The sequence below is a fragment of the Mus musculus genome, chromosome 13, assembly GCF_000001635.26.
Source record: "Mus musculus strain C57BL/6J chromosome 13, GRCm38.p6 C57BL/6J".
Taxonomy (NCBI): domain Eukaryota; kingdom Metazoa; phylum Chordata; class Mammalia; order Rodentia; family Muridae; genus Mus; species Mus musculus.
In genome coordinates this window covers 10021755-10045232 of record NC_000079.6, presented here as the reverse complement: position 1 = coordinate 10045232, position 23478 = coordinate 10021755, and the positions used below count along the sequence as shown (strand labels likewise).

Sequence of the window (23478 nt, the reverse complement as noted above, 5' to 3'; positions counted from 1 at the left end):
GGGGACACCCCTGGAGCTACTATGCTAAAGCCACCAGGGTTGTGGAAGAGAGGGAAGAGGGAAGAAGTTCCCAACACTGACCAGAGTGAGAAGCGGAACTTGAAGGAGCAGAGCAGAGACTCTATGGTTTTAGAACTTTATTATAGAAATGCAGGGGAAAGAGAGAAGGTAGAAAGGAGGAAAAGAGAGAGATGGAGGGGAAGGAGAGAGAGAGAGTGAGAGAGAGAGAGAGAGAGAGAGAGGAGAGAGAGAGAATAGGGAAGAGGGGAGAGGGGAGAGGGGAGAGGGGAGAGGGGAGAGAGAGGAGAGGAGAGGAGAGGAGAGGAGAGGAGAGGAGAGGAGAGGAGAGGAGAGGAGAGGAGAGGAGAGGAGAGGAGAGGAGAGGAGAGGACAAAGAGAAAGGGAAGAGGAGAGAGAAGTGAGAGAAGAGAGAGGTGAGAGGACAAAGGAATAAGAGAGCGAGGTACGGGCTGAGCACCCCTTTTTATGGTCTTCACTGTTGCTAGGTATCTGGGGAGGAGTTTAGCCTGAAGGTCAGAAGCTTGGGCCATTGCTTATGTGACTATTGACCATGCTTCTCTTGTGGGGGCTGTGGGAGGTGGTACCTTAGGCAGGGGCTGGAGTTCCAGGAGCATGAGGGAACGCCTACCGTGTCATGTTGGTGAATTATGACCATCGGGGTTCAGACCTCAGCTCCACTGGAGACCAGCCTGCAATTCCCCACAGGGAAATGCCCCTGTACTCCCAGAACTGGAGAAGCAGAAACAAAAACCCTGGGGCTCAGCAGCGTTCTGCTTCTTCTCCGGGTAGTAATAGGACAAGTGTGCTGCTTTTGAAGCCCAAGTATAATAGAGGTGAGGCTAATCCAAGGGAGGGACAGATATTGCAGGGAAGAAGACAGACACACACACACACACACACACACACACACACACACGAAGAGAGAAGACTGGGGATTTCCTGCAATGTCACTTTCTGCCTTGCTGACTTCTACTTCCTGTCAGGGCTGGAATAACACAGTAGAATGCTCTCTCGTCCAAGAAATTTTAGATGTTAAAAGTAAAGTTAAGAATACTATTGTCTTCTGAAAATCACCTCAAAAAATAAAACCATCAAGAGCTTTGCCTACTATTTGAGAGAGGAAACTTATTACTTTTTTTTTCTTTTCCTTCCTCTTGTTTATCAATTTCCAAAGCCGCCAGAGCTTGGCATTCGGCTCTCCAGGGTCACAGCCACTGAGGATGCTGTCATTGAAGACATTTTCATAAATATCTCAGAGGTGAAGGTGAAAGTTAAATTTAGTTAAATAAATTTTTGTTCTCTTTTAAAAAAATATTCCCCTGGCTTAATCTTATCATTCCTTAACTCTTTTTTCTTTTATACTGATATGTTCATGTTTTTCTTCTCAGCTCTTTGTGTTCTGTGAGGCTTACAGAGAAGAAGAACATTTTCCTCTGCTAAAGCTAGGTTCATAGCTAAGGTCCCCAAAACAAGAGACATTGATAAAAAGCAGACATACACAACTATTCGGTGTGAATTTTTTAAATATTCATTTTATTTTATCTTATTTTTATGATATGCTAGAGAGTGAGCCCAAGGTTGTGTACATGCTAGGCAATTGATTACTGCTCAGGTCTACACGGAGGATCTGGCGTAAGTGCTGCACAGCCTAGGCTCCTTCATGCTCACTGGCATACTTGGGATTGGTGGAGACAGTAGAGAGAAATATGGCTGAATGACAGGGAGTCAGGCTAACTGTGACAGGTTGGGAAGGGCATAGCAAAACTCTTGGTTCACTTTCATGTCTGCTCTCTGCATCTTGAGAGATAGAGCATACCTTTCTGCCAGGACCAGCATGGGCACCTCTTATGCAACAGTCTTCAGGAAAAGGCCAGAATGTTTTTATTTTCTGTGTTTACTGACTTATGGAAGATCAAAATAGGCTTCTGCCTTCTGGAATGCACGGTCAGGTTTGGGAGCAGTGTGCTGGAACTACATCCTATGTGCTTTAAGAGATGTGTGGCTTTGAACAAATAAAGAGAAAAAAGGCATTCTATCACTGAGACCAACAGAATAGTGCATAAATTCAGTCAACTAATGCTTTTAATTGTTTACAATACATGGCCACACTATGCACATGCTTTTCTTTTTCTTCTTTTCCCTCCTCCCCCCCCCATTGTTCTTATGAAGGCACAGTTATCCAGTATCCATATGAATCCATAGGCAGACTTTACTGAGCTTCACAAGGCAGAGTTTATGAAAGGTGGAGTGGACTAGTTAATACAGTAAGACTTTGCTTGAGAAGATGAACCTAGTTCCATGTATGTACCTGCCCACCTCTTCCAGGCACAAGCAGTTCTACCCACTCCTTAGGGCAGTTCTGACTTCTGTACATCTCATGATTTTTTTCATCCTCCATCAACATCTTCTCCAGCCATTTCCAGCCTGGTCAAAGCTTTCTCACACTGCTTCAGGCTGAATGTGGTGGTTCCTGCTGAAACTCTAGGATCTGCATACATTTGTTTTTCTTCCACGTTCAGGAAATTTCAGATGAATTTCATGCAAGGGAATCTTCTATATTGACAAAACACTGGACTTTATTCTGGGAAATATTTTCTTACTGTTGATACAAATTACCTGGCAAAGAGTGTCTCTGTTACTTATAACCATATCACAAGACATAACCAAAATTTAGTGACCTAAAATAATAACTATTTATAGGCTTGTAATGTGAAGCAGTCATAGCTGGACAGGTCTTTGGTTGATCATGCCTGAGACTGCAGTCATCTGAGGGTTTAGCTGAAGCCCAGTAGTTCACCGTTGACTTCTGTCTTTGTGAGAGGATAGTTGGGTTTCCCCTGAGATTTTCCAGTTCAGGATGTAGAGTTCCCCAAACAGGACAGATGTTGGGATCTTGGCATTCTATTTGTCAAGCAGAAAAAAACACACAAGTCAAGCCCCATTCAATGGGGAAGAGAAGACTCCCTGCCTGGGGAGCTGACAAGTAGCCATGATGATGAATCTGTCACAACTTGTCAGCTCATTTAATTAGTAGTAGATATGAAAGGAATAGCAGTTGTAGATTGAATACTAAATATTAAGCTAAAAACACCTGGTACCATTTTTGAAGCTCTATCAAGATATACTCAGAAACAATGGCCCTAAGCTAATTGGAAAATAACCAAAAACACTCTATTTAGATTACACTTAAAATCATCTACCTCTACCTAAACCTCATCTACTGAATTATTTAGAAACATCCAGTGTTTGTAATTTATTGGGGAAGCTGTAAAGATACAGTCAATACTTCATAATGTTTAATGAAACCATGAAATGGCTCCAGAGTCAAATCAGTGAGAGTGAAAATAACCTTCTGTTTAAATGGAAACTTAATAATTAGATAATGAGGATACCTTCCTTTACCTGCTTAATTTAGTTGTAATTTGATTTAAAAGTTAAAACGAGTTCTAAATAGGAATCTCTTTATGTTAGCAATATCATTCAGCATTAGTCTGTGTCTCTGAGTTTTAGATCACTTTTAGTCCATTTCATTGTAGGCTACTTTTGCTGTCTGGGTTGTGGTCTCCAGAGCCAGAGCCAGTTCTCACCTGGACTTTAATTCTGACTTGCTGAATCCTCAACCAAGAGTCATCTGAGCAGAATGGTTGAGAAGGCAGTATGACCTTAATAAAGGGATTGTTGGGAACATGGAGCCCAGGTGCTGCCTCTCATAATGGTCCAACTGACCTGAGCTGACCATTTGAGATGGACCAGACTTTCTGTACCTGTCTTTATTCCTGGAGAGATATAACAAATGACTTCACATATCACAGTGAACCACTAATGCACTGAAGGAAGGATACTGCCAAAGTCCAACTTGATGAACCATTGAGTTCTATTAGGGTTACTCTCAGGAGTCTGACAAAAATGACAAGTCTATCACCAAAATCTCACCCCAGCATGGGTGACAGCTCACAAAAGCTGGAAAGCTGGAGCTCACTGCACAGCTCGAAGGTAGCTCAACAGGTTGAAAGGAACCTCTTCCAGGGAGCTCTTCCAGGAGAATGTATTGTAGCAGTCCTGACTGCTTTTCTTAGTTAGGGTTTTACTGCTGTGAACAGACACCATGACCAAGGCAAGTCTTATTAAAAAAACATTTAATTGGGGCTGGCTTACAGGTTCAGAGGTTCAGTCCATTATCATCAAGGTGGGAGCATGGCAGTATCCAGGCAGGCATGGCACAGGAGGAGCTGTGAGTTCTATGTCCAAAGGCTGCTAGTGGAAGACTGACTTCCAGGCAACTAGGGTGAGGATCTTATACCCACACCCACAGTGACACACCCATTCCAACCAGGTCACACCTATTTAAACAAGGCCACACCTTCAGATGGTGCCACTCCCTGCTCCAAGGATATACAAACCATCACACTGCTTAAACATGGCTGAAGAATGAGAAGCCAAGTAAAGTCTAGTCAGTTTCTGGAACTTCTTGAAGTTTTTGACTTGTTTACTTCCTGATTTTGACAAGATTCCCTGTGGGATGGAATGTTTCACCACCCTTTAAAACACCCTGAGCATTAAGGAGCTTCTCTCCAAGACTGAGACTTTTAACACTGAATAAATTACTGCACAACAGCATTAGATATATGTCCTGCACATGAACTGTCTGAATCTTTCCATACCATGTATGAGCAGATAAGCGAGAGCTCCTCACAGGCCCGAGATCAAAGGTTTAGCGCATGTAAGTTAGAACCCAGATCCAACCAGAGCTTGCAAACACCTGAATTATACTCCTTTCCAGAATGGCCATGCTAGTTCCCTGATTCCTTCTTTCTTCTCGAATCATGATTGTAAAGGTGACATTAATACCAATTTCATTCAGCATATATTCATGGAGATGTTTCATGAACTAGGCACTAAGGTCTTTAGGCTCTGGGTTTCAGCAGTGAACAGAAGTGTCCTAGTCCCTGTCATAACTGAGCTCACACACATAGAAATGTGACAAAACAAATGAGCATAATACAAAATATTAGTGGGTAGTCAATACTATTGGAAAAACAACCCAAAAGCAAAGGTATACAGCACAAAGTGGTGGCAGGGGGTTGGTAGGTTTCAAACTGGAGGGTCAATTAAAACCTCCAAGAGAGGACAATTGAGCAGTAACTGGGAGGATCTGGGGAACAGGCCAGTGGCTATGGAAGACAGATGTTTCATAGGGAATTCTAAGAACAGATGCCCTGGGCCAGAAACACGGATGACTTGATTGAAAAAGAGCAAGAAGGATCCTGGAGAGCTGGCTCAGTAGTTAAGGGAACTGGCTGCTCTTGCAGAGGACCCAGATTCAACTCTCAGCCCCTACATCGTAGCTCACAACTATATATAACTCCAGTTCCCAGGAATCCAGTGGCCTTCTGACCTCCATGGGTACTGCCTACATATGGTACACGGACATGCATACAGGCAAAACACCAGTACACATAAAATAAGTAGTTTGTTTTTAAAGAAAGAGGAAGGAGGCCACGGGGATGGGTGATGCCAAATGAATGGAAATTTACTGGGAAGGAAGAGAAAACATGGTAGAATAAGAGTGCTTTGTATATTTTAATTTTAAGAGGTGAGTTAAATAGCCATCTATGTGTAGGAGGTATAGAGGTGAATACAGGAATCAGAAGTGGGACAGATACTGTAGCTTAGTGATAGAGCACCTGCCTGGTACACATGAAACTCTAGGTTCAATATTCAGTACTACTAAAAAGAGAAACAATCAGAAAAGCTTGGAACACATCTGGCCCAATAGACACCTATAGTAATCTCTCATCTATAGACTGCTTTAAACTGTGGCCTCTTAAGAAAGAGAGTAAGGAACTTTGGGAGACTCATCCATGAAGAGATTACTCATTTTGGGTGGCTTCTGAGGAATTTATAAAGCAGGAAGAATTGGAAAGACGTAAGGAGGGAAGGCTGTAGAGGGGAGCATTGGCAGGGTCAGAGAGCCAGGCTGCACTCTGTCACTAAAGTCATTATATAAGAATCCCAGGACCTCAGCATCTGTTCTGCAGCCATGTGACAGCACCAGAAGATTTCAAGTGGCCATATGATATGCAAAGATGCTATAATGTGAATAAACCAACACCACAGTGAGGGGTGAGGCTTGGTAAGAGAAGGATCTAAGTCTATTGACAAGGTTGGGAGAGGTGGTCAGAAAGTATCCAGGTCAAGTGCTGTGGAAATGTCATATTACCTCTTCTCCCATGGAGAAAAAAAAAATTCCCAAATACATCAACAGAGACCTGGGCTGACTGTTACCCCTTTATTTATTCAGATTCCTTTGCATGTATGCTATACAAGGGTACAAAGTGGTGTAACATGCAGCATACTTACATGAACCACAGCCTGCCTTGATCTCATTTTGAGTTTTTCTTTGTTTATTTATTTTTTTGAATCAGGGTCTTTCTTTATCCTGAAATTGATGAACAGTTAGGCGAGCTTGCTAAGGGACCCTCCTGTCCCTGAGTCTGCCTACCAGGGCTGTTACTACAAAAACATGACATACTTCTATGCTGCGCTTTCATTTTGTAACATTGGTTCTGGGGACAGAACTGAGGTCCCTGTGCCTGCCCAGCAAGCACTTCACTGACTGAGCCCTCTCCCTAACCCAAATTTTATGTTTTGTTTTGATTCCCATTTTTTCCCCCTCAATCACAATATAATTGACTTCCTTGTCCAGAAAGCCATCCTAACCTTGACATTTCTCCCTTACGGTTATAATCTCCATCAGAATGTGAGCATATTCTACATGTGCATCTTCTGTCTGTGTGGCTGGGTGCTGAGATGGTCCAGTGTGTTTCTTCAAATCTCGTTTGATGCAGTATATGCAAAAGAAATGTGGCTTCATTTCAGAAATGCACTTCCTTTCTATCGTGGTAATGCTAACCACGAAATACTGATTTCATTGTGAAGAGGCAGTGGAGCTTGCTGTCCAAACGTAAGTGGTAGGAACCACACAGCTACATGCCATTGTGTTTGCTGAAGGTAAATTCTCAGCTTGAGAATGTGAGTGTATTCTTGGCACACATAGAAACTCAATGTAAATATATACTTCTTGCACATCTGCTCTGCACCAAGCATCTCCATATGGTTTTTAACTTAATTTTTGAAGCTGTAGTACTAACAGGAGGTGTAAGTAAGCTTGGTAGGAGAACACTTGCCTAGCATGTGCAAGGACCTGGGTTTGTTCTCTAGTTTTGGGATGGAGAGGCAGGACTTTGAAATACAAATACACTGCTGACAAAATGGACACACAGAGAAGTAATTTGGCTAAGAACCAACTCACCTAAAGTGTCATGACTTCCATTTCATCCCTGACTAAATCATCCTGGGGAAATCTGTTTGGAGTATATAAAGCAGGATACACAAGGAAGTTCACTGATTTTCTTTCCCTTTTGCTCGGATTAAATACTTTGACAAAAGCAACCTAAAAAGAAAGAGTTTATTGTGGCTCACAGCTCAAGAATGTAGTAGGGAAGTCCAAGAAGCAGGAGCTTGAAGCAGCTGATCATAATTTACCCTCAATCAAGAACAGAGAACAATGAATGCATGGGGTCAGCTCACTTCCTCTATTTACATAGCCCAGTATTCCACGGAGGGAATGGTGCCACCCACAGTGGGCAGAACCCAGTCCTTTCACCCCTATTAATATAATTAAAATGATCCCTCCCAGGAGGCTCAGAGGCACCTCTCCCAGGTGGTACTTCTTTGACAATTAACACCAACCATCACAGAAGTCTGGGAAAGCTTTTTGAATGTCCCTTGTCAGAGGAGATTTAAATATGCTTATGAACACTTGTCATTCTTGTTCACAAACAGCAACTTTCTGTCTAAATGTTTCATCCCTAGTCAGGATCTAACAATAACTCTGAAAGATCTAAAGTTACACATATTTCAATGAAGAAGCACCTGTGTGTTTTCCTTTACAGACTTCTGGCCTTACTAAAGCAGGGCTGTAACCCAGTTAGCAGTGCACTTTCCTGGCATGCATGAAGCCTTGAGTTCAGTCGTTAGTAATGCATAAAATCAAATGTGATGTTTAGGCCTGCAATCCCAACACTTAAATGAAGGCAGGAATATCAGAAAATTGTGGTCTTTCTTCCATAACTCAAGCCAGCTTGAGTTCTATGAGGCCCTGTCTCAATGTTTTCCTTCATTAACTGTCTCAGCCTATTGATAAATTATTGTGATCTAATTTCATATCAACTTAACACAATTAGAGTTATCTGAAAGGAGGGATTGTCAATTGAGAAAATGCCTCCATAAAATCCAGCTATAGGTAAGACTATGTGGTATTTTCTTAATCAGTGATTGATGCCGGAGGGCCCAACCCATTATGATTGATGCTATGCCTAGGCTGGTGGTACTGGGTTCTATAAGAAGGCAGGCTGAACAAGCCATGGGAAGCAACCCAGTAAGCAGCTCCCCTCCATGGCCTCTGCATCAGCTCCTGCCTCCAGGTTCCTGCCCTGTTTGAGTTCCTGTCCTGACTTAGATAGCGAGCAGCAATATGGAAGTGTAATCCAAATGAACCCTTTCCTCTCCAACTTGCTTTTTGGTTATGACATTTCATCACAGCAATAGAAGCCCAAAGTAAGACAACAATGTAGTTAGTCCAGGTTAACCCTGAAGACACTATGTAGCTCAGGCTAGCCTAAAACTCTAAGCTATCTTTCCTTATCCAACTGTGTGCTGGAATTATAAGTGTATACTCTCTCTGGATTGTTTTTTTTTAAAAAACCCTTTACTTGATAAAGTTTGATAAATGATTTTTTAAAATATTAAATGAAGAATCAAATTAGCTCTTAAATCAAGTGGACTAGTTTCCAAGGATGACTTCCTTATGAAAGAACTAAATAAATATCATAAATTGCAGGAACACTAAGTTGTTTCTGACTGTCAACCAGGCATTGCTATGAAAAGTTGGTTAGTGGACAGTAAACAAAACAATGGCTTTGCTTCTTGTGAGCTCTCATCTGTTTATGTTTACAGTATGTTCAAGAAAAGACACACGAATTGGGATTATTCAAAAAGCAGACTAAAAGCAAAGAACCTCCTGCCGACACTCTTTGAACTTCAGAGTAGGGGTGTAGTTTAATGATAGGGTGCTTATCTACCCTACATAAAGCCTTGGCTCTAACCTGGACTACTAAAAAGACCTGAAGAGGAACCTCGGGTATGCAGGACCTGCTCAAGTTACTCTCTGTTAAGCCATTCTTCAGACTGGAGAGATGATTCTGAAGTTAAGAGCACTTGCTTCTTGATAATGAAGCCAGAGGTTGGATCTCAGAAGCCAGAGCTTAGACCTCAGCACCCACATAATGGGCCAGACATCCCTAAACATGCCTGAACCGATGGCTTCCAGCCTACCCCATTGATAAGCCTCCAGTTCAGTGGAGAGCCTGCCTCCATGGGACAAGAGCCATAGGGTGATAGAGAGGATTCTTGATACCTCCTTCTTGTCTCCAAGCGTCTGTACACACGTGTGCACGTGTGCTCACACAGACCCATACATATACACATCAGTTAATTAAGTATTCATTGGACCCAAGTCCTAACAGCAATTTCAGAAAATAGAATTTAAAAATTCTTGATTTAACCAACCAAATTCCCAACATGGATAGGGGAGAGTTTGTGAAACTTTCACCCCTATGTAAGGAGCTAATGGCAACCAATGGTGGCTAGGGGAGGGAGAATTGGGTTTTCTTCAGGAATACATCCCCTGAGAGGCCACCCATGTCCCAGGGGATCACTCCACCCCATCACATGTACATAAAGCCAACACTAAAGTAGATTCAGTGGGTTTAAAAACAATAATTGCACATGACACAGGGAGTGAAATGTTAAAGGGGGGTGGTGGTTAGGAGAAACATCAGAAAGGAAGGAACATAGAGTGATTGGATCACGATTATTTGTATATATATATACAAATATATTATACAAATAAATATATTTGTATATATATATACATATATATTATACAAATTAAATTCTCAAACAATAAAAACATTTTTTAAAAACTTGCTTTGAGAGTATGTGGCTTCCTCTGGATTTTAAATGAATATTATTAACAATGTGGTTTCCACTTCATTGGTAAGGTAGCTTTTTTTAATCTGTTAGAGAATATGATGTTTAAAGGACATGGTGAAAAGAAGAAATGGCTACAGATCTTATTACTTGAACCTGTACTTTCAGTCCTCACTGACTTACAAAGTTTTGCCACTCTATCACCTCTTGGGGGTTCTTTTGTTTTGAAATACAGTTTCTCTATGTAACTAACCTAGGTTAGCATACAGTTTCTCTACATAGCTAGCCTAAGTTGGCCTAAAATGCATCATCTAGCTCACGCTGACATGGACCTTTTGATGTGTTTGCTTCAGCCTCTTGAGTGTGTAAGAATTACAGGCCTGGACCACCTGCCTGGATATGGGGTTATTTTAAACCATCACTAAAAACACAGGTGCGCATAGTTACCCATGATCTGAACTAATGAAAAAGATATTCATGGTTTTGACCACCAATTCCCTGAGAATCACATCCCTCTTTCTTTATTAATTTCCATTTTAAAAAAATCAACTCTCTCTTTTTTTTTAATATTTTTATTACATATTTTCCTCAATTACATTTTCAATGCTATCCCAAAAGTCCCCCATACCCTCCCACACACTTCCCTACCCACCCATTCCCATTTTTTTTTTTTTTTTTTTTTTTTTTTGGCCCTGGCGTTCCCCTGTACTGGGTTATATACAGTTTGCGTGTCCAATGGGCCTCTCTTTCCAGTGATGGCCGACTAGGCCATCTTTTGATACATATGCAGCTAGAGTCAAGAGCTCCGGGGTACTGGTTAGTTCATAATGTTGTTCCACCTATAGGGTTGCAGATCCCTTTAGCTCCTTAGGTACTTTCTCTAGCTCCATTTCGTGGAAACGTTTGTCTGGTCCTCAGCCATCAGTGCCGCCCTCTCTGGAGGACGTCTGCTCAGCATTGTTTCAGGAGGAAAATACCCATCGTGTGTGATGCGTTTACTTCATGGAATTGTTTAAGATGCACAGTGTGTTCATTTCAACAAAATGTCTGAATAGCTGAATAACAATTTCTATACAGAAGTCAATGTCTAGGTTAAAAATGAAACCATTAAATTGATAATGAGAATCAATTTGCATAGATCTGGCTTTATGTTAACCTCCGTGGTGTCAGGGAGGGAAGAATGCCTAGGGAATACGTGATTAGTCCAAAGGAGATGGATTCAGTTCGTTTGATAAATATAATTAGCCTTTAAACGCCAACCAACTTCATTTAACAAGGAATAATTTGTAGAAGACAAAGGAGGTTTATGCAAATTCCGAGAAGCCTTCTACTTTATAAGTTAGCCTTTCTCTGTGCTTATGCCTGGCTGAGATAACTTGACCTTCATATTGAGTGAATAGCTTTATTGAGGGAAGATTATTTCTGCGGAATATCAACACTGGCTGGTGGCTCTGGGAAGGATTATAACTGTGAAACAGGTGCTGACGTGATCTGCCACACAGAAATATCCAGAAACAAAGGTCCTTCATTCCTCTGCGGCCGGAGAAAAATCCTGGGAACCAAACGATTAGCCTTCCAGCACCAAAGGCTGCCTCTCACTCACTCCAAAGGCCAAACTCATATTTATTTTTCTTTGTTAAATGTTTGCTTCCTCTTTTAGCAAAATTTAGAAGACACTAGTTGCTAAAGAAAGAGGAGTTATTTCTGGTCCTCAAAGTTTACCGTTTGACCCTTGACAATTTTACCTTAAATATACTTAAATCGGATCCTTTTAGGGGTCTGGGAAGGTGGCTTAATGAGGAACATGCTTGTCTCAAGAGCATGAAGGACCTGGTTCAAAAGCCCAGGGAAAAACCTCGAATATTCAAAACCTACCTAAAAAGCTAAATGTGGTAACACAGGCCTGTACTCCAAGCAAATGTGAGACAGGAGGCAGAGACAATCTCATTCATTGAGCTCACTGACCCGTTAGCGATGGCAAACTCCAGGCCATTGATAGCTCCTATCTTAAACAAAATATAAAAGGAAATTGAAGCTCATGGTTGTCCCCTGACTTGTAAACACTCACATGGACCCACACATAAAAGTGCACACACACACACACATGTGCATGCATGTGCACACACATCCTTTTCCCCTTCTGGGAGACTGACTTTAGTCATTGTATTTGCTATATAAGACTCCAGAGAATCCCTAAAGTAGGAGAATGAAAACATTTTCATTATCATTTTTAACTTTGAAGTATTTGACCAGAGGTTCTGAGAGGAGTGTGGCTTATGTTAGAACTCCATTATTCCAAGTCCCATTTGATCAATAACCAGAACTTCTGCTGTTGGCTAAATAAGAGGTTGGGGGTGTTAATAATGCAGCTTGTTTGGTAGAATACTTGCCTAACATACATAAAGCACTGGGTTTGGTACACAGAACATCAGAAACTGGGCACACAGTGCCTATCTGTAATCTTAGCACTCAGATGAAGGCAGATCAAAATCCAAGGTCACCCTAGGCTACACAGTGAGTTCAAGGCTTTATAAGATCAATAATAATAACAACAATTATAATAATAATAGAATTTCTATTATGTACAAAACTTAAGGAGGATATTTCAATCTCACTTAGGTCTTGGAGAAATTAATGTGTCTGATGATTAGAAGGCACCTGGGTCATGAAGATCTATGTAAATGTTATAGATTATTGGTGTGCATTTGACTTTCACTTAAGAGAGATTAGAAAAACCTTAGAGCTGCCATTTAGGAATTAGCAGGTGTAGTTTAGTAGTAGTGCATATTGCCTAGCATACCTGAGGTCCTGGATGCATCAGCAACACACACACACACACACACACACACACACACACACACACACACCTAACCTCTTATAGGCTGAGTGGTAGTTAATGGATTTCTTACTTGTTCTATTAAGTCAGGTTTTGTCTTACATTGATCCTAGTGTAGAGCACCTTCTCTTTTCTCCGTAGAAGCAGTCCACCACCAACATTCTGGTCTATGCATGCCCCTTTGAGTGTCTTGGCCTGTGTATCTCATGAGATTTGGAGGGGCTGACTAACAGAGGGACTTAGGAAAGTTCTGCAGGATGATAATGGAAAAATGTATAGGCAGATACAAAGATGAAAAGAAGGTGCAACAATGTCTTTAATGGGAGCAAAATAAAACCTTCATTTGAGAACAACTAAGAGTGAGCCCTCCATGAGGTACCCGCAATGTCCACTCATGCAATCAGATGTGTGTTGGCAATTTATTTAGATTTCTTTGGAGAAGTCTTCTTCAGGAAGCTTGTGTTGCTTCCATTATCCTATCTGCAAATACCATTGGCACGCAGAACCCATCCCACCCAAGGAATTTATATTGTTGCTATCCAGAAAACATTTGCAGCAATTATTTCCTCTCATTGTATCCTTAACAAAGAGTAAAGGGGCTCCTATGGGAGTTTCCTGCCAACACCCGAAGTGTAGGAAATAATTTGATTAGCCCTGGCAGGAATGACCACTGGCGTACTATTCATTGCTTCATACCAAATGCAACCTCGATAGGAAAATATGGATCAGCTTTCTGGGATAAATGTGCCAAGCACTCTGTAAATTTATGCAGTTTTTGATAATATTTGCAATGCAAATCTGCAACTTATGTATCATCTCAAACTGGCGTGTCCTGCTGAGAGTAAGGCAGGCAGACATTGCTCATCTAAATAAAATTGATATTGCTGGCTTGGGCTTTATTAAGGTGATTTCATTCACAACATTTGGGAGGCTGCTTCTAGTAAGTTCTGGGACTCCAGAGAAGCCAAGAATTAGTTCAGAGTGAAGATCCTAGGCAGAAGCTCTGAGTCAGGCACCTGGGATCCCAGGTGCATTTTATACAGGTTTTCTTCTTCTATAAATCAGGGACCACCAAAATTCTACTTCATCCAATCAAGTGCAGATAGGTAACATGATTCAGGTGATGTGCCTAACACTAAAGGAAAAGCAGGTTAAACATGTAAAGAAAGTAGGCACAATTAATAACACTGACTTAAAGATAACCAAAAAATCAAATTACTTTGCCACAGAGTTCATTTTGGCTCTGCATTAGGTAAAAAATAAAAATTAAAAAAAAAAAACAAAAAAAACAAAAAAAAAAAAAAAACACAAGAGGGGAAAGGAAGGAAGAAAACCTTAAAACTGAATAGCTCCAGGAATGAATGTTTGTGGAGTGCTCACCTGATGCTTCCTGGGGCATTTACTCCAGGTAGCTGAGGATCTTCTTGTCATTCTCAAGGTCGCTGACTAGTACCCTGGGAAAGGATTACTCCTGTGCAAAGGTAGGGGCTCTGTGGCCAGGCAGGAAAGGGTCACCTGTCACATCCACTGAGATGGTAGGAGAGAAAAGAATAGTCACAAAACTACTAACAGTTGCAAAGCAGGCTGGGAAGAAGGACATCTTTAGGCAGCCCAGATACTTGAGTGATTGCTAAAACATGAACAGAGCTCAAGGAAATCTCTGACTTTAGAATTTACAAGCCTGCCTGCAGTTTATTCTTTTGTGGTTTTCCTCTTATGAGGTCGTGGGAATAAACAGTTTATAAGACATCTCCAGTTCTCACAGTTATAAAGTTAGATAGCACCTGTTGACAAAATACTTTCCTGCTTAAAATACTCCCCAGTTAAACCCAATGCCTACAAAAAAAAAAAAAAAAAAAAAAAAAAAGCTAAAGGCTAAAGGCTACGTGGATGTGTTCTTTGTTCTGTTTTTTTACAAAAATGTCAACAATGCTACATCAGGTTATGGCACAAAGTTGTCCAATTTATCAGCTTGCTCAAATATTTCTCAAAACTGATATTTTAATTATATACTGGCTTACTGAAATTAAATGATCTCTCATTTTTCTAAGAATTGCACTATTTCAAGTATTGTTTTTCACTTGGTTGTGTGGAATTCCTGGGTGGGGCGGGGGAGGTAAGAAGCAGTGAAACGATGGCTCAGCAGTTAAGAGTCCTTGTTACCCTTGCAAAGGACACGGGTTTGGTTCCAGCACCCACCTTACAGCTCACGACCACTTGTAACTCCAGTTGTAGAGGATCTGACGCCCTCTCCTGACCACCACAGGCACAACATGCATATGGAGCACAGACTTACATTCAGGCAAACCATCCTTACACGTAAAAATGTAACCCTTATATGCCCCAGTATGGGGGACTGCCAAGGCCAGGAAGTGAGAGTGGGTGCGTTAGTGAGCAGGGGGAGTTGGGAAGGGGTAGGGAGGTTTCAGAAGGGGGACTAGGAAAGGAGATAACCTTTGATGTGTAAATAAAGAAAATATCTAATAAAAATCAAAATAAAATAAAAATGCAACTTTTAAAAAGTAAACTTTTTTTAAAAAAAATCACGGAGAAAGGAATTAGAATCAGAATTAAACGTTAGCTTTGTTTATAAGCTAGTAACATAAATGTGAAAATTTGAGCTATGCATTCTTTTTATCCATATTACTCTCAAGAAAATAGACATTTTAATTCCTCTTTTATCCAGTAAAGGATTCAAAATAACTATGGTATAGAACTGTATTGGTTAGCTTTCTGGTGCTGTGACAAAATACATGACAGAGTCAACTAAAAGAGAAGGGTTCATCTTGACTCAAAGTTTCAAAGATTTTATTCTATATTCAATTGGCCCTGTTACCTTTGGGCTCATACAAGGCAGAACATTGTGGCAGGAAATGTGTAGGAAATTAAACTGTAGCTGAAAAGTTGGCTCTGTGGTTAAAAACATTTGTTGCTCTCTTAGAAGACCCAGGATGGATTCCCAGCACCTAACGATGGCTTCTTATTTCAAGCCCCAATCAATTTGATGCCCTCTTCTGGCCTCTACAGGCAACAGGGAGATAGCATATTTTAATGGGAGTAACAAAGGCACTTATAGTCACTCAAGTAGACAGTTTCCTTGGTTAACTTTCAGAGCATTGTCATGTGTGGCCCATTCCCATTTGGTGGCATGTGTCTTGAATGGTAAAAATCCCAGAATGTACATTTGATCGTTCAGTATTTACTTCCATCAAATGTTGTGCATCACCCTATGGTCATACAAACCAGAAGGTATCCTAGAGGAACTTGAAGAACAGAGACACGTACAGGCTTATCCCCAGCCTTAGGCATGTACAGACTGCTTGACCATCTTGGAATTGTGGTGGCTTAGCAAGTGGAAACATCTCTGGGGACAGAGAGTGTTCCACCTGAACAAACAACTCAGACTCTACCATCTACATGGTGACTAGGGAAGTGCCTGATAAAGTCTTTGTTAGTGTTGACAGCTTTTAACCAGCATTTTTGATGGGGAGGCAGTGATGGTGGTGGTTTCCATGCACGTTTAAATATTACTGCCTCTCTTTCAATTATGTTTTTATTTATTTTATTTTTTAGATTATCATTTAATTACATCATTCCCCCACCCCCTCCCCTTTCTACCCTCCAAACCCTCCCACGTGTTCCTCCTTGCTCTCTTTCAAATTCATGCCCATTTTTCATTTGTTACTGTTATATGCATATATAGCATATATGTATGTTTTATATATATATATATATATATATATATATATATATATATATGCATATATAGTCCTAAAAATTACCTCCTCAGTCAGTATAATGTTACTTCTTTGTATGTTTTCAGGGCTGACTACTTAATCTTGGATAACCAGTTGGTGTGTTCTTCCTTGGGTAAGACTATTTCTCTTACTTTGAACATTCCTTTGTTGACAATAGTTCTTGATGTAGGGTTGAGGTCTTGTGTGTTTCCCCCATCCACTTTGGCAAGCTCTATCGTTGTTGTCTTTATGCAGCTGCTATTCAAGCAGCCATGTTGGTGAGACTTCATGGCTGTAGCTTTGGACATAACTAGAAGACTCAGTCTCACAGCAAAAGCCCTGATCCTTGATCTAGCTCCTCCCATCTTTCCACCCCCTTGTCTGCAATATTCCCTAGGAATATTGGGTTTGTTTTGTATTGGGTTTGGTTTGTTTTGTGGATGTTTCATTTGAGACTGGGCTCTACAACTCTTCATTTTAGTCGGTAGTGATTTTCTGTAATGGTCTCTGTCTGTCACAAAGAAAGTTTCCTTGATGAGGAGTAAGAACTGCCCTAATATGTTGGTATAAGGACAAATATTTAAAATATAGTTAGGGATCATGCCAGCTCAGTGAAGTAGTGGTTGTAGGTTCTTCTACACTAGGACTTCACTAGCGCTGGAGAGTTGGCTAGGTTTTCAATGCCAGGCAACACTAGTGTCCCTCTTGTCAAGTGGGCCTCAAGTCCAATTAGAGAGGTGTTGGTCACCATAAGGTATGTTTGTCACTACTATATACCCTTAGGGTTATTGGGCCATGGTGGTTGTGGTTCATAGACATCAGAGCTGGTTGCTTCCCTCCTTTGAAACGTGCTTTTCAGTACATAAAATCTTCCCGGGGGAGTCAATTCCAGCCCAGGTTCCTCTGGGCCCTATGTCTAAAGTGCATGGTGTCTTCAACAATAGGGACTTACTTCTGTCTCTTGGGAGCAACCAAGTATAATAGCAACATCCTATAGTCTCTTGGACAACTAATAACTCAAAAGGGGCTTCTCATTTCTAGTGTCAAACATTTTGTTAGGTAGTCTTTGGCTCTTGGAAGGAACATTGTAAGCTGAAATGTGAACATTTTATTTAAACCATATATGTATATTTATATACCAAATAACATATGTTATGAAGGTTTTCTGGTAGCTAATTAATAATTGATTCCTTGTGACTTTTTTCAGACATCTTGGCTGTTGTTTTATCCTCCTCCTGTATTTAGCTCCCTCACCCTCTCTAATTAAAGACCCCTGTATTCTATTCCCCCAATCATATCATGTATACCCTGCTATTTCACTCTATATATCTCCTTACCCCTTTACCTAGGCAATGGTCCTATGTGTGAATGATATATGAACAAGGATGCTCTTTCATAATTTATCTGATGGTGGAAAAGAATGCCCAGTCTAATTCTGATGCTAAGATCATTAATGAATTTCAAGCCTATGGAGCCAGGGCTGTGCTGTCCTGTCTTAAAGGGATTAGGCATTGGATAAAGGGACTTTTCTGTTCCAGCAAAGCTTACAGGAGCTTTCCTGGTTTATTGAGGGAGAATTCTTTTTAATTTGAACAAGATTTATCCTGCCTTTGCTCTCTTAACATAGAATCTAACCCATACCTTGGTATGCATGTTTGAGTGTGTCTGAGCACACAGGTGAAACTTTATGGGTAAAAACATCTGAAATTACTAGGAGACAGTCTCATATCAAACTTCCTGACCCTCTGGCTCTTATAGTCTCGTGTGTGTGTGTGTGTGTGTGTGTGTGTGTGTGTGTGTGTGTGTGTGTTTTCATGCATCTATGGAGACAATAAGTTTATATTAATGTCTTCTTTAATCCCTACCCACATTTAATATTGATGCAGAGTCTCTCATTGGTCTTAGATCTTACTGATTTCAGCTGGCCTCATAAGCCAGCTTGCTCCAGAGACTGCTGCCTTTGCCTCTCGAGAGCTGAAATTACAGTTCAGGATACCACACCCACCTGGCATTTACACGGGTGCTGGGGATCCATAGTCTCATCCTTGTGTTTACATGGCAAGCACTCTACCCAATGAATCATTTCTTATATCTCTTCCTATATTAAAATGAAGTCTGCTTCCAACCTACCATGGATGCTGTGATCATGGTTTTTAAATATTTTCTTTACCTTTAGAATGTCAGGCAGCTCCCAGATAAGTAGTGTAAAATATGTGTTTTACTTCAGCAACACAGAAAAGCTTTACTTATCAGGAAGTGACTTACTTAGGAACCTCAAATACCTTGAAAGAACTAACCCTAAGCAACTAAACTTCTGATATTTATACTAAATATTCTTAAAGTGTCTTTGTACTTAATGTATGTTCACTTCTAACATGTTTGTTATCTAGTTTCCTAGCTCAAAATTAGAGAAAGGGCCTCAGAGACTGGTGACTTCAAATTGACCACAGGGGCAGGAGAAACTCCAGAACCGAGTTAAGAAAAGTTCAAATTAAAAACTGATGAGGGACCAGTGGCTCATCTACTGAAGGGCACTTGTCACCAAAACTGGTGAGCTGAGTTCCTTTCCCAGAAACCCAGAGGTAGGAGAAAATCCACTGTCATATGATGTTATCCTCTGTCTTCTACCATGGCTCTCATATGTAGTACCAACACACACTGTAGATGATAGATAGATAGATAGATAGATAGATAGATAGATAGATAGATAGATGATAGATAGATAGATAGACAGGAAGATAGATAGATAATATATAGATAGATAGAAAGGAAAATAGTAGATAGATAGACAACAAATAGGAAGATAGATAGAAGATAGATGCTATATGGAGGATATATAGGATGGTAGATAAATAGGTAGATAAATGATGGATGGATGGATGGATGGATGGATGGATGGATGGATGGATAGAAAGATAGATAGATAGATAGATAGATAGATAGATAGATAGATAGATGGCTCAACAAGGTACATGAGCACACAAACAAGCAGATAAGAGTTTAATCCTCAGGACCCACATAAAAGGGCCAGACACTGAGGAAGTAGACACGAACAGATCTCTTGAGTTCCCTGATCAGCTAGCCTAACCACATCAGCAAGCTGCAGGACCTAAGAGATCTTGCCTCAAAAAAAAAAAAAAATTACTCCTGTGGAATTGAGGTTGACCTCTGGCTTCCACATGCACAAGAAGGCAGGCGGGTAGGCACACACACACTCACATCAAACATTTACTTGAAGATAAGAAGATCTATATTGTAATAGCCTAGGGCCAGGATATTATATGCAGAGGCACCAGCCAACTAGGAAACTCTTGAGTCATAGTTTGTTCCCAACTACGTGGAACAATTGACCACCATTGACTGCAGGAATTCAGGTAAAAGGGTATAGCACACTTGGTACGGTTGTTCTAACTCTGGGGTGTTTTGTAGTTGTGTTAGTTTTGAGATTAATAGCATCTAAAACCAAAATAGTACTTGTTTAGACTATATTCTTCAAAACAAACAATTGAATGGCTAAGCCAGTTGTGACTGAAATTAATGTCAAAAAACCACCTTAGAACTTGGAACAATTCAAGCCAGGTGACTTCTTGTCCTTTCTCACAGTGGTATATTTCGCTCTGGTCTACTGACTTTTTAATGCTCTGTCAAATGAGGTGGGATTTTTACTTCCATTTAAATCTGCAGTGACTGGTTTTCATAGTTAGGTTGCTTCATGACCCAAACCCTGATTGCTCTACACACATTGCAGTGGGAGAAGAGAACCTGCCCTTGTATCTCTGCAGAAGATAGGTGCTGGGGTCTGAGGACATGAACTGAAAACCAGAAAGGAAAAGACCAGAAAGGAAAGTCCCCCTTACTTAACAGTTTGGGCAGAAGCTGAATGTTACCTCTTAATCAATAACTCCGTTTAATACAATTCCATTTGAGTTTATGGAGGCTTTTACTGGTCAGTTGTTCACAGAGAAAGCTGAGTTGTGTTGACAGCAGAAAACACAGAACCCTAAGATGTTTATACAGACTGGAACATTTGTGTGCAGTGATATCCATTGTCTACTAAGGAAGAAGAATTCATAGTTACCAAAATTGTGATAAACAATGGAGATGTCCGGAGAATGAACTGAATGCTAGAGACGCAAGAGCTGGCAGAGGCAGGGGAGATGCTGGACCACTTTCTATGTGCACTTTTAAGTGATAACTGACTCCTGGCACCCGGGATTTGCAGCTTAGATGAACCATTCTCCCAATCTGAGGCTGCCTTTTCTCCTTCTATTCATTCCCAAGCTTCTCGTATATTTTTGCATAATAATTCTGTATATTTTTGCATAATCACCTTGCCCAGAAGTATTTTTTTCACGCTGCTTACATTTTATCTATGAGGGGATTCTGAGCTATAGGTTTATCAATTTGGTTTTTCTGCATCAGACCAATGACTTGTAATCATCATGGGATGCCTGTCATAATGCATGGTCTATTTAATGAAATCCAAAACAGACCAGACATCTTGCCGTGGCCTCCTATTTATTGTTTGACAAGGAAAGTATCTCTTTTTTTCCTCCTTCACGACAGATGATACTGTAAATATTATGTGTAAAAGGCTTTCAAAATAAAAAGATGGTGGTGCTAAAGATTCTTGAACCTGTTTCTCATTTGTATTTATGCCCTTCATCCATGAAGTGGCTTCAAGTTAATGCTTATCTGAAATCTCTCTTAGTTATTCATTCAAGAAATGACATGCTGGAAGGCAAAGCTGTTTGCTGCCCTTGTCCCATCCTCTTATACTAATGAATGTATAGTGTGTAGCCCCATGGTACGTAAACTGTAAGGAAAGCATCAGACCGTATTAAGAATGATTGATGTAGGTGTGGATGAATTTTCATGCACCTGCCAGTGACTTTGTGGAACAGAAACTCAGTTTAAGCAAACCATTTAAATCTTGTGTTTGTGCTCAATAAGCATTGGGTGCGTGAATGTTGAGCACTGATTCTCTGTCAACCCATCCTGTGAACTAGACAAAAGGCATACATGCCTCCATAAAGTAGCAGAGACATAAGGGCTTCATCTCAGAGGTATAAAGATATGTCAATACAGCCCTCTCCTGTCAGAGAACTCCAGGTTAAATGCAGTCCTTCAATTGCAAGCATTGTGTGTGTGTGTGTGTGTGTGTGTGTGTGTGTGTGTGTGTGTAAGACACCCAAGTCAAATGAAGTCATTCCCCACTGCCCAGCTAAGTGACACTAGATCTGAGTGCTTTGTTCTAGAAATACCACCTGTGGGTGGCTGCCTTTCACACAGTGCTCTACTCACAGCCTGAAGGCCTGGGGCTGAACATGCTACACTCGGGAAAAATGCATTCATTGTGAACCCTTTCTCTTCCCATCACCAATCCAGCTTTAGGCTCTAACTAAATTAGAAATATGGAAATTCACTAAATTATCTACTAATTTCTTAGATATTTTATTCAAATGGTGTGCGATAGCTATATAGGAAATTTGAGTTTGTTATGGTAATTTTAGTGTATCTGTAAAATGTACTTTGTCTTTTTTATGTAGCCAAATATTCAGATTTAACTTCAGACTGCTATTGAGGGGAGGAAGACGGAAGAGGTTTGCCTTGACCCAATAAAGTACATTCAAATAGCTTTTATATTCAGTATGAGGAGTGTGTATGGGGGGGTGTGTATGTGTGCTTGTATGTGGGTATGTGTGTCCAGAGAAGGATGTTGAATGCCCTATCCTATGGCTCTTGTCCTTACATCCTTCAGACAAGAACTCTGACTGAACTCGGAGCTAGGCTACCAACTGGCATGCCCCAAAATCCAGCCCTCACACCACTAGGCTCATAGGTGCATGTGTGGCTTTTTGCATGGGTGGCAGGGATTCAAACTCAGGTCCTCCTGTTTGTGCAACAAGCACTCTTATCCATGGAGCCATCCCCCCAGCCTCTATATTCAGTGCATTTAACACAGTCGTGTGCTAAGAGGTAGGCAAAAGACATATTTTGTTCCTCTTCATGTTCTTGGCAGGATCTCACTCTGTGCCTGCATGCTGTGCATCTGAGCAAATGCAGACTTTGAGGGGTCAGTGACTGGTTAGTTACGAGCACCCTCCCAGCCCCAAACAAAGGTAGCATAGCATGATTATGGTGGCATCATAGGAGATGAGGTATATTTACATGAAAACTGTTGGCAGAAGCTTATGGGAATATGAAGATGGAAATAACATATATGTAAATTATTCCATTTTTATCTAACATTTTAGGAGTTGTCTTCATGCTTCATAATTTTTTAGTTAACTGAAATTGTTAAATGTCTCAACATTCATGTTTTTAAAATTAGCTCATCTATTAAAAGCAATCCTGCTTTAAATTGATGTGTCTATTAAAAGAATTTTTTCAAGGGAAAAAAATTCTTTTTACTTTACAGTTCTATGTGATTATTTTATAGGAAATACTTGGTTGATAGAATCTCATGTGTGTTTTGGTAAGTTGTTATGGTGACTGATAAAAGTAAAGAAAATGTTCAGCTTAGACTGGGGAGTTGGCTCAATGGGAAACGTGATTGTCCTGAATATATGAGGGTCTGAATTCTGATTCCCAGGACACACGTAAAGCAAATGTGATAAACGGTATTCTGTGACCCCAGTACTTCCACATCCATACAGAAGGCAGAGACCAGAGACTCCCCAGAAGCTAGGAGACCAGCCAGCCTGGTGAATGCAGAAGGAAGAGAACTGGAGACCCTCTTTTATTTACTTATTTTTATTTATTTTTACTTATTCACTTTACATCCCACTCACTGCCCCACTCCCGGTCATCCACTCCCACAATCCTTCC

The 23478-nt window shown here is 40.7% G+C and overlaps 1 protein-coding gene across 2 annotated transcripts in view; it reads left to right on the top strand.

Moving 5' to 3' along the window:
* The window catches only part of Chrm3 (cholinergic receptor, muscarinic 3, cardiac), a 485577-nt gene that overhangs the window by 315830 nt on the left and 146269 nt on the right, over positions 1-23478 (top strand). The window contains exon 4 of one of the 2 annotated variants that reach the window (NM_033269.4): positions 16734-16780. The exons of the other annotated variant lie outside the window; for it this stretch is intronic. The gene's annotated coding sequence lies outside the window, so the exon portion shown is untranslated. The remainder of the gene's footprint in view (positions 1-16733; positions 16781-23478) is intronic. 2 annotated transcript variants of the gene reach the window in all.